Genomic DNA, 16257 nt, shown 5'->3' on the forward strand with positions numbered 1-16257 from the left:
TCCTGGCTCTTGGCTCCTGGTTTCAGATCGGCACAATTCCCCACCATTGTGGCCAATTGAGGAGTGAACCAGCAGATGGAAGACTTCGCTTTCTCTGCCTCTCTTTCTCTGTAAATCTGACTTTCAAATGAAATAAATACATCTTAAAAAATAATAAAGATTTATTTACTTATTTGAAAGTCAAAGCTCCAGAGAGAGAGGGAGAGACGGAGAAAGAGAAAGAGAAAGAGAGAGATCTTCCATCCACTGGTTCACTCTCCATATGACCACAACAGCCAGGGCCGGGGCATGCCAAAAGTAGGAGCCAGGAACTTCATCCAAGTCACCCACATGGGTGGCAGGTGCCCAAAAACTTGAGCCATCTTCCACGTGTTTCCCAGGCCATTAGTAAGGAACTGGATCGCAAGTGAAGCAGCTGGGACATGAACTGGCGCCCATATGGGATGCTGGCATCACAGGCAGCAGTTTACCAGCTACGTCACAACACTGGTCCTCATTTGTTTTATGATGTCTTTCTCAGGTAGATTTTGATCTCGCCAACTTTCCACTTACAGAAGACAGAAACATCTGCTGAGCACTTCCTGCTCCGGCTGACTGACAGGAACATCCAATAAGATCCCTCTTCCCTAATTGTCTCGATGTATCTCTGCCAACTCCTTTGTTAGGTTTATTCGTAGGTAATTTATGAATTTTGTTGCTATTAGCGTGATGGAACATGTTTCATTACTGCATTTCCTTATTACCAGATTATTATTTTGAACTAAGGTGTTGCAGAAAATTGGCACATTACTCTTGTCTTCAGCAGCACTTACTGAACTTACTTACTAGTACATAATGGTTTATGAATCTCCAGGATTTTCTATGTTCAGAATCCTTGTCTGCAAATGAAAGCAATATTATTTCTTCCTTTTCGATAATTAGTTCTTGTCTTCTTTTATTGGCTAGAGGCTTCAATGAATGTTGAATAGAAATGGTATTGGAAGGCATCTTGGTCTTCTTGACTTTGTGGAGAATGCTTCTGGTATTTCATCATTTGAAATAAAGGTTTTGGCAGACAGTCTTAACCAGGTTGGCCAACTCCCCTGCCTCCCATACCTAATTTGCTAATATTTTTATTCATAAATAGTGTGCAGTTTTATCAAATGTTTTTCTGCATCTGCTCAGGTGACATTTTGGGATTTTTTTTTTCCTTTAAACAACTTAAGTGTTGAGCCAAATTCACACACCTTCTATTGTTAAGCTAGGCACGTATTCCTGGGAGAAGCCTTACTTAGTCACACTTTTCCAATATACTTGTGAGTTTGATTTAGTACTATTTTATTTTAAATTTTTGGTATCTATGTTGATGAAGTGTGTAATTTTTGCTTTCTTGTATGGTCTGCTAAACTTTCAACAGATATTCTGTTCCAAGATGGCCTGAATTTTGATTTTAGCATAGATGTAGCTTGTTTCTTCTATGATACAAATATACTGAAAATTGTTACATATGTATTTACTTATTTATTTATTTATTTATTTATTTATTTTTAAAGATTTATTTGTTTGAAAAGCACAGAGGCAGAGAGAGAGAGAAAGAGAGATCTTCCATCCGCTGGTTCACTCCCCAGATGGCCACAGCGGCTGAAGCTGGGCCCATCCAAAGCCAGGAGCCAAGAGCTTCTTCCAGGTCTCCCACATGGGTGCAAGGTCCCAAGCACTTGGGCCATCTTCCACCGCTTTCCCAGGCCATAGCAGGGAGTTGAATCAGAAGTGGACAGCCAGGACTTGAACCAGTGCCCATACGGGAAGCTGGCACTGCAGGTGGCAGCTTTACCTGCTACACCACCATGCCAACCCCATGTATTTATTTATTATACACTTATTACTTTGTACTTTATTTGTAACCTCCATTGAGACATTTAGTAATAATGATAATCATTACTAGGTGGACTTGAGCTATAAAGATTGCTTCCCACTCCCATAATGTTGTCTGAAATTTTATCAAGTCACCTTGGATACTTGCAGTGGGCATAGCAACTCCATTACAAAGTTAGGAATAAAGGGTAATTTAATTGGCATATTTACTATTACAGATGTATGTCATCAGTCCCAATGATCTATTTAAAAAAAAAAAAAAACAAGCATGAAAAGAATTTTCTGGGCTGGCTTGGTGGCGTAGACGGTTAAACCCCTGCCTGCAGTGCGGGCATCCCATAGGGGCACCACTTCAAATCCTGGCTGCTCCACTCCCTGTCCAGCTCTCTGCTGTGTCCTGGGAAAGCAGTGGAGGATAGCCCAAGTCTTGGGGCCCCTGCACCCATGTGGGAGACCTGGAGGAATCTCCTGACTCCTGGTTTCGGATCAGCTCAGCTCTGGTCATTGTGGCCAATTGAGGAGTGAATCAGTGGATGGAGGACTTTCTCTCTCTCTCTCTCTCTCTCTCTGTGCCTTTCCTCTCTCTCTGTGTAATTCTGACATTCAAGTAAATAAATAAATCTTTAAAAAAAAAAAAAAAAAAGAATTTTCCTTGCTGATTCTCCTGCCTGTCCTGGCTTATATAGCTGATTCATGCCCTGGCCACACTGAAACCAGACTTCATGGTGGTGGCCTATTCCTTACGTTCCACTGTACTGCAGATGGAGGCAGCCAGAGGGATGATCACAAGGACCTGCACCCCCCCCCCCCAGCCCTGTCACTCACTGGTTCTCTGATTGGACAAATTCCTCAAGCTCTCTAAACTTTAATTATTCCATCAGCCCATTGGAAATTTAATTTTTTAAATTATTTTTATTTTTTAAAGATTTATTTTATTTATTTGAAAGCCAGAGTTACAGAGAGAAACAAAGAAAGTGAGAGCGAGAGCGAGAGAGAGTACTTTCATCCACTGGTTCACTACCAAATGGCCGTGATGGCTAGGCCTGGGCCAGACAGAAGCTAGGAGCCAGGAGCTTCTGCCAGGTCTGCACACAGGTACAGGGACCCAAGGACTTGGGCCAGCCTCTGCTGCTTTCCCAGGAGCATTAGCAGAGAGCTGGGCTGGAACTGGAGCGGCCAGGACTCAAACAAGTGCTCAAATGAGATTTCAGTGTAGAAGGCAGCAGCTTTTCCTGCTAAACCACAGTGCCAGCACCCTCACCCCACACTGGAAATTTTACTCTCTGTCTTACAGAGTTTGTTATAATGGTCAGTGTTGGTATATACTAAACACTTAATAGAAGTAGCTTTTAGTCCACTGTCACTGGTATACTGAATATAATGCTATCGATGCAACTCTAACACCAAGTGAAAGAATGACCACTTGCAAATGTCCTTCAAAAGGTGCTATTAATTGTGTCTTACAGCACCATTCATATGTAAAGCTTTAATTCTTTTGTTTATTTTTGCTACTATTTATTTAGCACCTATCATGTCCTGGGTTGCACTAAATGCCAGGAAGTCATAAGGACGGGAAAATGAATGATCAGAGGAAGGTCAGTTTTAGAGGCTGAAGGTAACCCATATCATCAAGGTATGCGTGGAGTTCAAAGGATGGAGCAATGCACTGTGGGTGAGTGGAGAACACACCAAGAAAGGTTTATTTGGGGCCAGTTTTGAAGGCTGACTAAGAAAAGAAAAGTTTGGGGCCGGCACTGTGGCGCAGCAGGTTAAAGCCTTGGCCTGAAGCGCTGGCATCCCACATGGGCACGGGTTCTAGTCCCAGCTGCTCCTCTTCTGATCCAGCTCTCTGCTATGGCCTGGGAAAGCAGTAGAAGACGGCCCAAGTCCTTGGGCCCCTGCACCCATGTGGAAGACCCGGAAGAAGTTCCTGACTCCTGGCTTTGGCCGTTGCGGCCATCGGGGGAGTGAACCAGCGGATGGAAGACCTCTCTCTCTGTCTCTACCTCTCTCTGTAACTCTGTCTTTCAAATAAATAAAATAAATCTTTAAAAAAAGGAGAAGAGAAAAAAAAAAGAAAAAGTTTGTTTCAGGTAGGGAAAACCGGATATGTAATGCTAGCTAGGTCTGAAAGGACATTGTGCTATGGGCAAGGTGAAACTTCAGGGATACATTGCATAATGCAGATCTCAGAACTTTTCTTCAGAGCTTGATATTTGCTGTGAGTGTTTGATCTTTGGGGAAGAGAAACGAGGCATGCCTTGGAATCCCAGGTAAACACTGACCTTCCAGTGTGCAGGCAGTGAGGATTGATTCACTGGTAATTAGTATTGGTTTTGGCTCTCCCGAGGAAGGGTAAACACAGAGGGCCATGAGTAGGGAGAAGGACACAGGCAAGCGCGGGGCTGTGGATACTCCCAGAACTGTGTGGAGGAACTGAAGAGTACAGAGTTGAAAATCGAGCAAAGATTGCTCCTCCTGCTTTAAAATGAAGCACATTCTGCTGGGGGCTGCTAACCTATCACCGCCTAAAAATACCAACAGACAGAAAATGGAGCCTTTTCACTCTCAGTGTGCAGCCTTGCCAGGAGAAACCACAATCAGGTTGTTTTTATTGTCTGTGGGCTGGAGCAAACGCTGCTCTGTAAACATTTTCATGCTTCCAACTCAAATAGCCTCCTTAGGAATGTCTGCCCACACTTGCAGCATGCTTGCCCGGGAGTCTTAAAATGTGCAGAAGCACTGGGAGTGTCTCATCCGACCCACGGTGCTGAGACGTTTTCCAGCAAAGAGGCTCTGCCGGGGGACACTTGTAACAAACCTGCCTTTGTTTCAGGAGAAAAGGTTCGACATGTTTTTTTTAATTGGCTGTTTTTTTAAAATTTGCCTTTTTTATAATACAACAGTTGTTTTTGGTAGGGTTTTTCTTTTTCTTTCTTTTTTTTTTTTTGAGCCAAAAAAGAGAACTATCTATTTTTGTATCTTCTGGCTTCCAGGCTACTTTTAAAAAGATCTGTACAATTTAAATCCATTCAGCTCTCATGTACGGACTCCTGTTCCTCTGTACTGGAATCCTGAAATGAGTAAGGTTGAGGAACTGCCCCACAACATTTCACAGGACAGCCAGCACCGTGGCTCAATAGGCTAATCCTCCACCTAGCGGCGCCAGCACACCAGGTTCTAGTCCCGGGTGGGGCGCCGGATTCTGTCCCAGTTGCCCCTCTTCCAGGCCAGCTCTCTGATGTGGCCTGGGAGTGCAGTGGAGGATGGCCCAAGTGCTTGGGCCCTGCACCCCATGGGAGACCAGGAGAAGTACCTGGCTCCTGCCATCGGATCAGTGCGGTGCACCGGCCGCAGCGCGTAGGCAGTGGCAGCCATTGGAGGGTGAACCAACGGCAAAGGAAGACCTTTCTCTCTGTATCTCTCTCTCACTGTCCACTCTGCCTGTCAAAAAAAAAAAAAAATTCACGGGACAACAGTGTACCCGTGTATGTATATTTTTAAATGCACCTAAGTAATCATCATGAAAGAAGTTACTTTACTCACATTTATTTTAGGATTAGTTTTGCTTCAGTTTCATTTCAAATTGCCTGTAGGGCATGATGGCTTCTAAGAAATAGAGCTGGTCGCAACAGCCGGAACTGGGCCAGGGCAGAAGCCAGAAGTTGGAAAGTCAGTCCAGGTTGTACCCAAGTCACTCAAACATCAGTCAGGATTTGAAGATGTTGGATGCTGGGGTATCAGGAAGAGAAGAGACAGGAGGGGAGGGAAGGAGAAGGAAGAATCAGAGCTTGGGTTTGAATAACTGGCAGAATTTCAATCATTAGATAGTTAAGAAAATGAAGTAAAATTGATCTCATAAAATAAGAACTTAAAAGTGATTTTTGTGCTTAGCAACAAAATACAACCTATTTAAATTCATTTATTTGTCCATTCCATAAATATGTATTGAGGAACTAGCATGTTCCAGGCGCTGTTTAGAGACAGAGACAAACAGAACATCACTGCCCTTGCTACTGTCGTCATCTAGAGGGTCAGAGAAGTGCACGCAAATGACTGTGCCGGGGAGAAATAATTGTCAGCAGAGGGGAGCGCGAAAGACTCCAGGGACATCACAAACATGAGGGCGTCCAGAAGGCTTCCTAGAGGGATAGAGCTTGGTGGTTCGTGGGGAATGGTGTGAGGAGAGTAGTCCGCGTAGGGAATCCCGCCTACAAAGGCACTGAAGCATGAAACTGTACGCGTGTTGCTGGGGCCTCAAGTACTTTGATGCGCTTCAAAAATAGGGTACATGGAAGGCAGACAGGTGGCAGCAGGCCAAAGGAGAAATGAGGTCAGAGATAAAATCAGGAAGTACATCCTGAAGAGCTTGCTAGACCACACGATGGAGATCGAGTGTTGTCTTACAGATAGATTTTTTAAATTTTTATTTATTTATTTATTTATTTATTTGAGAGGCAGAGTTACAGAGAGAGGGAGAGATCTTGACTTCAGATCGGCCCAGGCCCAGCCATTGCAGCCATTTGGAGAGTGAACCAACAGATGGAAGATCTCTGTCTCTTCTCTCTCTCTCTCTCTGTACCTCTGACTTTCAAATAAATACATCTTTTAAAAAAAAAGTTTGCATTTTGAAATAACTGCATAGATGGTTTCCTGGAGAACAAAGGTGAGCTGGGCAAGACAGGAAGCGGGAAGGCCTGTGAGGAGCCTGTTTCCTGCAACTAGGCACAGGGTGGGATTAGGAGAGAGTGAGCATTTAGTCTTGTGAGTAAGATGCCTGTGAATCATACAGAGGACCTGGGTTCAATACCCAGCTCTGGCTCCTGCCTCCAGCTTCCTGCTAATGCAGACACTGGGAGTTAATGGCTCAGATGATTAATTCCTACCACCCACATGGGAAACCTGGACTGACTTTCCAACTTCTGGCTTCTGCCCTGGCCCAGCTCCGGCTGTTGGGACCAGCTCTATTTCTTAGAAGCCATCATGCCCTACAGGCAATTTGAAATGAAACTGAAGCAAAACTAATCCTAAAATAAATGTAAGTAAAGTAACTTCTCTCATGATGATTACTTAGGTGCATTTAAAAACATACATCAAGAAAGCTATAGAAGCAAAATAGTCACTTTTAGAACCAATGTCTTCAAGAATCCTTGACCTGATTGTCGAGAGACAGTTAACCATTGTTACTTTTTTATTATATATATCCTTTAGTTTGTTTGTTTTGTCAGTTTTTTACTCTGTTTTCTTTCTTTCTCTCTCATCTCTCTACTTTATACTATATGCTAAAGTCTCTATGTAACACAGAGTTAATTATATGTATTTTAAGGCAATTGGAAAAAGATCCCAGTTAAAAACAAGGGAGGGAATAAGAGATGGGGGAGGTAGTGTAAAACTGTAAAGCCGTCTAGTTCTGCACACAGGCACACAGACTCACCTCTCAGGGTGCAGCCTAAGAACTAGTCATGGGGCTCCAAACCCATAAGAATCGGTGGTATAAACACCGTCTTCACTGTTACAATGATCATATTAAATGTTAAAGGCAACAGATAGACTGGTCTAAGTTTAAAAGGGATGATATAAATAACATCAAGTATCTGGTAAAAATAATAGAATTAAAAAAGGAAGGAGGGACCAACATAGGAAGCAGTCCACATAGCAGACTCGTAGAATGACTTTCGCAGTAAATAACACTCTGACCTCAGAATCCACCCATAAGGCTTCCTGGTCGGGCTGAAAGGCCTGCAAGAGCATTTCAGGCATGGAAAGACAAGGCCCTGGAAAAAAAAATCCTAAACAGAGGATCTCTGGGAGACCTCAGAGGAAAGGAAGGGTCATCAAAGAAGGAGACACTCTTCTCTGAAGAGAGAGAACATCCACTTCGCTTATGGCCGTGTCCAAATGCCGATAGAGTCTACGATCACAAAAGGCTTCCATAGCCTTGCAGCCCACGACAAGAGCCTCGGGTGATCACTGACATCATAAATAAGAGTGTTAATTGTTAAGGGAACAACAATAGTCACTGCGCACTTGCTCCCCAGGTAGGACCTCTGTCCCTACTGAATTGCAATATGAGAATCGACTGCAAATTCTCTCCCCAAACTGAACTCTATATGTTGTGTGTGGGCGTGGGGGCAAATTGTGGAACTCTATGATTAGCATAGAGTTGGTTCTCTGTATATAAAGTCATACTAAAAATGATCCATAATGAAGAAGGAGATGGGAGAGGGAATGGGAAGTGGGATGGGAGCGGGGTGTGGGGCATGGGGGAAAGAACTACTATATTCTTAAAGTTGTATCTATGTAAAAATGCATTCATTAAATAAAAAAATAAAAACATACACCCAGGCAAAATATTTTAACACTTACATTTCTGCCTCCTTGATTCCCTAGTGTGCTGGTGCGTCCCTATCCAATGTAGCATGCAGTCCTGCCTGGTGTAGAGCCAGTATGTTTGCGAGAGCATCAGGCAGTATAGAAGTGGGAAGATCGGCAGGAGAGAAGCCTGGGAGAGCAACCAGATTTCTCACTTGATTGACAGGATGCACAGCCTTCAGACTTACTATTCCCACACTTGGCAGGCATGCCCCCAGCATCTGTTCCCACTGCAGAATCCCTCCATCCTTTTGCACTGCGTCCAGGCTCCAATGAGTATTTTTAAATGCCCTCATCTAAGGGCCCAAAATAAACCCTTCCACAGCCTTTAAAATCCTTGGGACCAGATTCAGCCTGCAACATACCCACAGCTTCAGCTCATCTCTGTCATGAGGCTCATGACTCAACCATGGCTCAGGACAGGAGGCTCAGCAGGGTCCCCATTCTTTTATCCTCTCTCTTTTATGGTGGCTTCTCCAAGCACAGGTGACCTGGTCCCCCTGCTCACTCTGGGACTGTGGCTCTGAGACAAAGGAGAGGAGGCAGCCTGGTGGAGACATAGCTTTATCCCATTGTGGCAAACGATTAACCCACCACCCCTAGACCCCAAATTTCCCCATCTGGGAAGGAGGCCCTAGGCAGCAGCTAAATACTTCCCTGGGGTTGTCCTGGATGTTCTGGGGCATCAAGGGCACTGTGGATGAGTGCATTTTCTCCCTGATTTTGGGCTGGCATTCACTACACTGTTTTCTTTCAGGATTCATTCAGCCCTAATTTTCAAAAGAAGCAAAGACAAATGTCAAGTCTACCAGACATCTTCTGACTTGTAACCTCATCTCCTTCTCCACGCTCCCGTAGGCCCAGAGTACCGCACAGGCACCCAAAAGTGCCTTGGATGACAGGGCACTTGGCTCTTGGACTTGCACTGCTTGTCGTTTCTACATTTGGCATCTATTCTCACGGCAGGTGGTTTTCATCATCAGTGTTGGAGCTCCCACCTTTGCCTCGGGTTGTATTCTATAATTAATTGGTTAACTGTCACCATCCCAACGGCTTATAGGACACCCAATATCAGTTCTTTCCAAGTCCTCATATTTCTGGATTCAAACTTTTGTAAAATCTCAGTGTGGGAGAGCGGGGCTCAATCATTTCAGGCAAATGGACCAGGTTTTTGTATCAAGAATGAGACCCAGTCATAAACATAGTTATCGGAGACAGGCCACATTCCCCAGTTGACAGCAGGAAAGATAAATGTCTTCAGCCAAGAAAATCCCCTGTGTCGTGACAAGTAGCCAAAACAACAAAAGCATACACAGAGGCAAACACTGAAAAATGTCAGTGTTGCCTGAATTCTCCACCTCCACCCCAGTTGTATTCCCCCAGCCCTGCCCTGCTGGCGGCTGGGCGCTCACACCTGCAGCTTTTTCCTGCATGGTGCACGCACTGTATCTTTCCTTACCGATGGGGAGAGCTCCATGTCAGTGGAATGAGCTACTGCTATCATGAAACTCTCAGAAATGTGCCCATTTCATGGACCTCACTGTTGTTTTCACTACGAACCCTTTATCTTCACAATCACCAATCATTCCTACTGCTCAAGCTAAAGTAGCCCGGGGCAGGGGCGGGGGACTGGGAGGTAGATCTGAGCGGAGAATCACAGCAGAGTTCGGAATCTCCTTGGTCAGTCTGTGGTCTCCTTGCTGTTCCCTGCAGTTAAATAATGTCTGACCTGCAGAGTAGAAGCCCTGCTCTAGAGAAGCTGCCCTGAGAGACGAGAAATCCTCATTATCTACTTTAACTCGCCTCCTTGGGGAGACCTTTTTTTTTTCCAGCCAGAAATACTGGGTCAATTAGCAAGCACCATGGAACAGTGTGTAATTCTCAGAATTGGCTCTGAAAGCCCTCTGGCTCCCTGGTGGGCAACTCTTAAAATGCCTCTCCATTATTGTGTAATCACTTCTTCAATCAGCCCCAAATCAGTTCCCGCTCTAGGGAAGAAAGCGGCTCTAATTACATTTGCCTTTATCTTCCTCAGTCTCATAGGCCCTCTGAGCAGCCGCCTGGGCCCAAAAGCTCTTAGAATAGCAAAGAAGTGGCCAGACGCTGGAAGGCTCTTTTTCTCTTTCAGCTTTTTTTTTTTTTTAAAACAATCTATTTTTATTTCATTTGAAAGGCTGAGACACAAAGGGAGACACAGACAGATCTTCCTTCCGCTGACTGACTTCCCAGATGCCCCCAGCAACCAGAACTTGGGTCAGCCTGAAGCCAGGAGCCCAGAATTCAGTCTCCCACATGAGTGGCAAGGACCAAAGTCCTTGAGCCATTACTTGCTGCCTTCCAGGATGCTCATTAGCAGGAATCTGGAATGGGAAGTGGAGCTGGGACGTGAATCCAACTTTGTGGTATGAATTGCTGGCTTCCCAAGCAGCAATGTCTTAACTGCTGTGCCAAACAACCACTCCCATCCTCGCCTTCTAGAGGACAGTTTATTTTGCTTTTCCAAGCCAGGTAGGCTGGTGTGATTTTCAACTTCATGATTTACGTAAGTTTTTTTTTTTTTTAATATTTATTTTATTTATTTGATAGAGTTACAGAAAGAGGTAGAGATAGACAGAGAGGTCTTCCATCTGCTGGTTCACTCCCCAAATGGCCTTAACAGCCGGAGCTGAGCCGATCCAAAGTCAGGAGCCAGGAGCTTCTTCCAGGTCTCCCATGCGGGTGCAGGGGCTCAAGGACTTGAGCCATCCTCTGCTGTTTCCCCAGGAATATTAGCAGGGAGCTGGATTGGAAGTGGAGCAGCCAGGACTTGAACTGGTGCCCATATGGGATGCCAGCACTGCAGGCTGGGGCTTTAACTCGTTGCACCACAGGGTCGGTCCCTCATGTTCTTTAAGAGATTTATGTCATTATTTACTTGATTTGCTTCAGATTTACGATCAGTTTGGTTTTGACATATTTTCTTACATAAGGTCCAGATGACTGTACCTATGTGATTTATGAATTTCCTGGCTTCCTAGAGATCGTTCTGTTTCCTATAAAAATACATATTTATTTGAGTTTTTTTTTTTAATTTGACAGGTAGAGTTATAGGTAGAGAGAGAGAGAGACAGGGAGAAAAGAAAGGTCTTCCCTCCGTTGGTTCACCCCCAAAATGGCTGCTGCGGCCGGCGCGCTACGCTGATCCAAAGCCAGGAGCCAGGTGCTTCCTCCTGGTCTCCCATGCGGGTGCAGGGCCCAAGCACTTGAGCCATCTTCCACTGCACTCCCGGGCCACAGCAGAGAGCTGGACAGGAAGAGGAGCAGCCAGGACTAGAACCCGGCACCCATATGGGATGCCAGCACCACAAGGCAGAGGATTAACCTACTGAGCCACGGCATGGGCCCCTGTTTGAGTTTTTAAAAAGTTACTCTTTTGATCCTGGAACCCTATAGGTTTAAACCTATAAAGAAATGCAAATACCTTTTGTTTGCACTTTCTTTTCTGAGTAGCATTTAAAAATGCAGAGGTGCTGTTTCTGTTTCATATGGGCCAAATAAATTGAGGGAACGTCCTCCTTGGGAACTGAGTCAGCAGCTCCCGAGCGAGCCACCCACGAATCCTGAACTATGGGTCATGACAGCACAAGAAAGAAAAGCTGAAGCTGCCAAGAAATCAGACACGATGGCCATGAGATGAGGGGCTGCCTTTCCACCCAGGTTGCTCGGCTAGAGTTAAATGTGATCTCTTGAGAGCAGTGCACTCTATACCTTTCATCGTGCAATTGACAAAGGTATTGGAGCTTGAGCAGCAAGATAAGGAAATGCGGGTACTTAATGCATGAAGGCCTTTTGGAAGAGATGAGCAAGGGCAAAGAATTCTGCTAATCATGAAGTCCTGTACCCTCTCTGGCCTTTGTCCCTTAATCCTTAAAGTGAGGCGTGGGAGGAGAAGAGCCCTAGCCATCTTGGACAGTTTGGGCCAAGACAAAATCTTAGAGCCGAGAAATCTGCAGGTGAGCTGGAATGGAAGATGTAGGCAGAGATGTGAAAGGCAGAAAGGAAACGAGAATGATGGGGATCAGAAGGTTATATTTAATTCAAGAACATGGTCACAGTAGTAGGAAGAGGATTTTGGGGCAGCCTGCTGGGTGGTTTCCATTAAGTGAATGTTTTCCAGTATAGCACTTTAATTCCTTTAGTTATTTTTAAAGATTTATTTATTTATTTGAAAGGCAGAGTTACAAAGAGAGGGAACGATAGGGAGAGAGAGATCAATCCTCTATCTGCTGGTTCTATTCCCAGATGGCTGCATCAGCCAGGCTTGGGCCAGGCTGAAACCAGGAGCCCAGAACTCCATCCGGTCTCCCACGTGAGTGCAGGGCTCCAAACACTTCCACTGGTTTCACAGGCGCATTAGCAGGGAGCTGGATCAGAAGTGGAGCAGCCAGGACTTGAACTGGTACTCATATGGGATGCCAGCATCACAGGCTGTGGCTTGTCTGCTGTGACTGCTGGCCTCTAGACAGCGTTGTAGTTGTGTGAGTATGTATAATACAGCTTGAACCCCTACGAACCAACAACTCTCTTATGTAGGTTTGTCTCCCTTTGTTAAACAATTATTGAAGCAAAGAGTTATTTTCTACCTTGGAAAAATCGGCTCCATTTCAGAGGTTTCCAGAACAGAGAGGAAAATATGAAAGATGGGAAACCTTTGGGCCACTGTGTGGAAAATTCAGAGGGCAGGAAAGCAGTTGCTTTTCTTTCAAATTAGGGTGATGTGAATGTGTTCCTGCTGAGATGCCAAAGCTTGGGCGGATCAATGGACTAGAATCAAAGGCACCAACAGTGATGCTTCTAATATAAATGTATGAGCCCTTAAAAACACTAATTAGAGACTCTTTCCAGTCAGTTTTCTCATGTAAAACAGCAGCATCAAGAAAGATTGTTTTTGAGGCTTAGGAAAAATCTATAGAAAGATTCAGTAGAAAGTTTTAGTAGATTATTTTCATCACTGAATGTAAGAACCTACACTCTGTCTCCACTTGAGCCCACCCCACTAAAATGTTTCATAACCTATTTCCATTGCTTGGCCCCTGAAGTACAATTTGCTTATGCAGTTAAGATCTGTCTTATTGAAGAACTACAGGTCATTTTTCTTAGAAGAAGCATAGAATGTCTTTTGAACATTGGACATTCACATCTGACTTACCTCAGCAGCCAGATGTCTATTTTAAACCACACACTCACATACGTAGAGGACATTGAGTCTTACATAAAGTCATTATTGGAAGATGGAGTTAATAGTACATAGTTCTTTTTTAACATTTGCCCTTTTAATGTATTTATTTGAGAGACAGATGATCACACACACACAGAGACAGAGAGAGATAGAGGGAGAGAGAGAAACTGAGAAGGCCAGCCCCGGATATGAGTTTCTTAATAGACATCTTAATCACTAGGTACAGTGCACACTCCAATAAATGATTAATACATTTTTAAAAATATTTATTTATTTATTTTAAAGGCAGAGTTAGAGAGAGAGAGAGAGAGATATCTTCCATAATGCCGCTCCCTAATAAATATCTGTTAAATGAATGTATGGGCCGGTGCCGTGGCTCACTTGGTTAATCCTCCTCCTGCAGCACCAGCATCCCATATGGGCACCGGGTTCTAGTCCCGGTTGCTCCTCTTCCAGTCTAGCTCTCTGCTGTGGCCCGGGAAGGCAGTGGAGGATGGCCCAAGTGCTTGGGCGCCTGCACCCGCGTGGGAGACCAGGAAGAAGCACCTGGCTCCTGGCTTCAGATCGGCATAGCTCTGGCCATAACGGCCATTAGGGGAATGAACCAACGGAAAGAAGACCTTTCTCTCTGTCTCTCTCTCACTGTCTAATTCTATCTGTCAAATAAATTTTAAAATTTAAAAAAAAAATTGTGACAGTGATGATGAAATGAAAATAAATTGATCATAAATAAAAGTCTCCTCTAGAGGTCAGTGTTGTGGTGTAGTGGGTTAAGCAGCCGCCTGTAATGTCAGCATGCCATGTGGGTGCCGGTTTCAGTCCAGGCTGCCCCCCTTCCTATCCAGCTCCTTGCTAATGACCAAGGCTAAGCAGCAGAAAATGGCCCAGGTACTTGGGCTCCTGCCACCCATGTGGGAGACCTGGAAGAAGCTCCTGGCTTCTGCCTGGCCCAGCCCCAGCCCTGTTGTAGCCATTTGGATAGTAAACCAGCAGATGAAAAATGTCCCTCTTTCACTCCCCCACCTTAACTCAGACTTTCAAATAAATATAAAAATCTTAAAAAAAAAAAAGTCTCCTCTAGATTCTTCACATTGAAATATCCCAGAGAAATCATTTAACTGAATTATTCCATTCCTCAGTTTCTATGTCTTGGAAAGAGCATATGGCTTAAAATAATAATGGCTTAGGGGCAAAGAAGAGCTACATTAGTTCAAAATAATTACATTGAAGACTCACCACTGTACTCCCGCTGCTCAGATCATCTGGCCACGCGAAGGATCAGCAAAAACAAACCAAACAGTAGCCTGTCGGTTGCTCCAATCTCAGCCCAATCCTAAACTGGTCATTTCATCAGGAACAAGAAGCCCTCTTACGTGGCTTGAGGATCCTTCCAGGGAGTGACGCCAACAGATGATGCAGTGCATTGGACCAGCAACTACATAGCTGTTTATTCTTGCTTTATCAAAAATGAGAGAAAGGAACAAGACACATAAGCAGGGTGACCACATTGTCATCACACCAACGAGACAGCTCTGTGAGTAAAGGAGATAATATGAATTCCTTTGGAAAACACTTGGATAGTCTTAGACAAACCAAGATGCATGATCAGTCGTAGTTTATGCCACATCCAAGTATGTAGGACCAATTTAATCCTTTTTACCTAAATAAATTTTCCCCTTCTGACTCCCTCCTTTCTCTGTGATTAAACTCCTCCCAACTCCTCTTAAAATCCAGGTAGGTCACATGTTGGTTCTCCTCATCTGCTAGAGAACACTTAGATGTGGACTTTTTCTCATTGTGAAATTATTAATATTACTGAGTTGTATTGCTCAGATTTGTGTTAGTATAACAAAATACCTGGGAGAAGCAGACTTTATGAAGAGAAAAGGTATTTTTAGCACAGGTTTGTGTGGGGAGCAACTGGGAGCAACTTGGACTAGACTAAGTTACTGGAATTAAGACTTATTCTATGCATCTGCTCTCCCACAATATGGCGCTGGGAGAGGAGGTATCAGCTTCTACACAGCTGCCTCCAGTTCAACCAATAAACAGCAGGACCTGCTCCTGATTGGAGGAGAGCAGCGTACTCGGTGTGTGGGTAGCAGAGTTGGGATTGGTGGAAGAGGACTATAAAGGAGGAGAGAGACAACATGCAACAGGGAACATCTGAGGGAACACCTGTGCAGCCCCCGAGAGAGCCGGCCGGCGGTGTGCCGCTCCCCCGCGGAAGTGGGGAAAGTGGCAGGGGGAACCGCCCTTCCACGGAGGTGGAAGGGTCGGTAGCCAACCCGGGAAGAACCAGCAGCAAACCCGGGGAGGGCCAAGCAGACAGAAGAACAGCGCAGGGTCCTGTGTCGTTCCTCCACGAAGAGGGGGAGCGACAGGTTTGGAAGTTCAAGTCCAAGATCAGGTAGACCCATTGGTTTGGCATCTAATGTGGGTGGTGGATGGCCCATGGCTGAGAGCGTGGAGGAAGGCTCACAAAGGGAGGCAGGAAGAAGAGAGCACCTGGACCTCACTCAGTCTTTACAACCAACCCTTTGAATTACTTCCTGCGGGCACACCTCCAATGACCTAAGCACCTCCCACCAGACCTACCTTCTACGCATCAGAACTGGGTTAAATATCCATCCTCTTCATACCATTAACTTATGATTTTGGGGTTTAAACATCTGCATGTGTTTGAGTCTGGGAGCCAAATCACTCAGACTATAGCATGAGGTAACCAAAAATGAGGCATACACCTTCTGGTCCATCTGGCAAAATTCCACCTGTGTTTCTAGCTTACAGACTCATGTGAATGTCTTACAGTT

At 44.8% G+C, this 16257-nt stretch overlaps 1 protein-coding gene and 1 long non-coding RNA gene across 5 annotated transcripts in view; one reads left to right on the forward strand and one right to left on the reverse strand.

Moving 5' to 3' along the window:
- NIM1K (NIM1 serine/threonine protein kinase) overlaps window positions 1-16257 on the forward strand; it is a 72125-nt gene that overhangs the window by 15524 nt on the left and 40344 nt on the right. For 2 of the 4 annotated variants that reach the window (XM_089312757.1, XM_089312759.1), the window contains exon 1: window positions 15587-15854. The exons of the other annotated variants lie outside the window; for them this stretch is intronic. The gene's annotated coding sequence lies outside the window, so the exon portion shown is untranslated. Of the gene's footprint in view, window positions 1-15586; window positions 15855-16257 lie in introns of those variants that run through there. 4 annotated transcript variants of the gene reach the window in all.
- On the reverse strand, window positions 5388-8355 carry LOC138845190 (uncharacterized). Its single transcript, XR_011382028.2, has 2 exons — window positions 8221-8355; window positions 5388-5586 (listed from the first exon to the last, which is right to left on the reverse strand). It is a non-coding gene; the product is annotated as an uncharacterized LOC138845190 (long non-coding RNA).

This window comes from Oryctolagus cuniculus, chromosome 14 (genome assembly GCF_051225735.1).
Source record: "Oryctolagus cuniculus isolate XC-2025 breed Fujian yellow rabbit chromosome 14, ASM5122573v1, whole genome shotgun sequence".
Lineage (NCBI taxonomy): Eukaryota > Metazoa > Chordata > Mammalia > Lagomorpha > Leporidae > Oryctolagus > Oryctolagus cuniculus.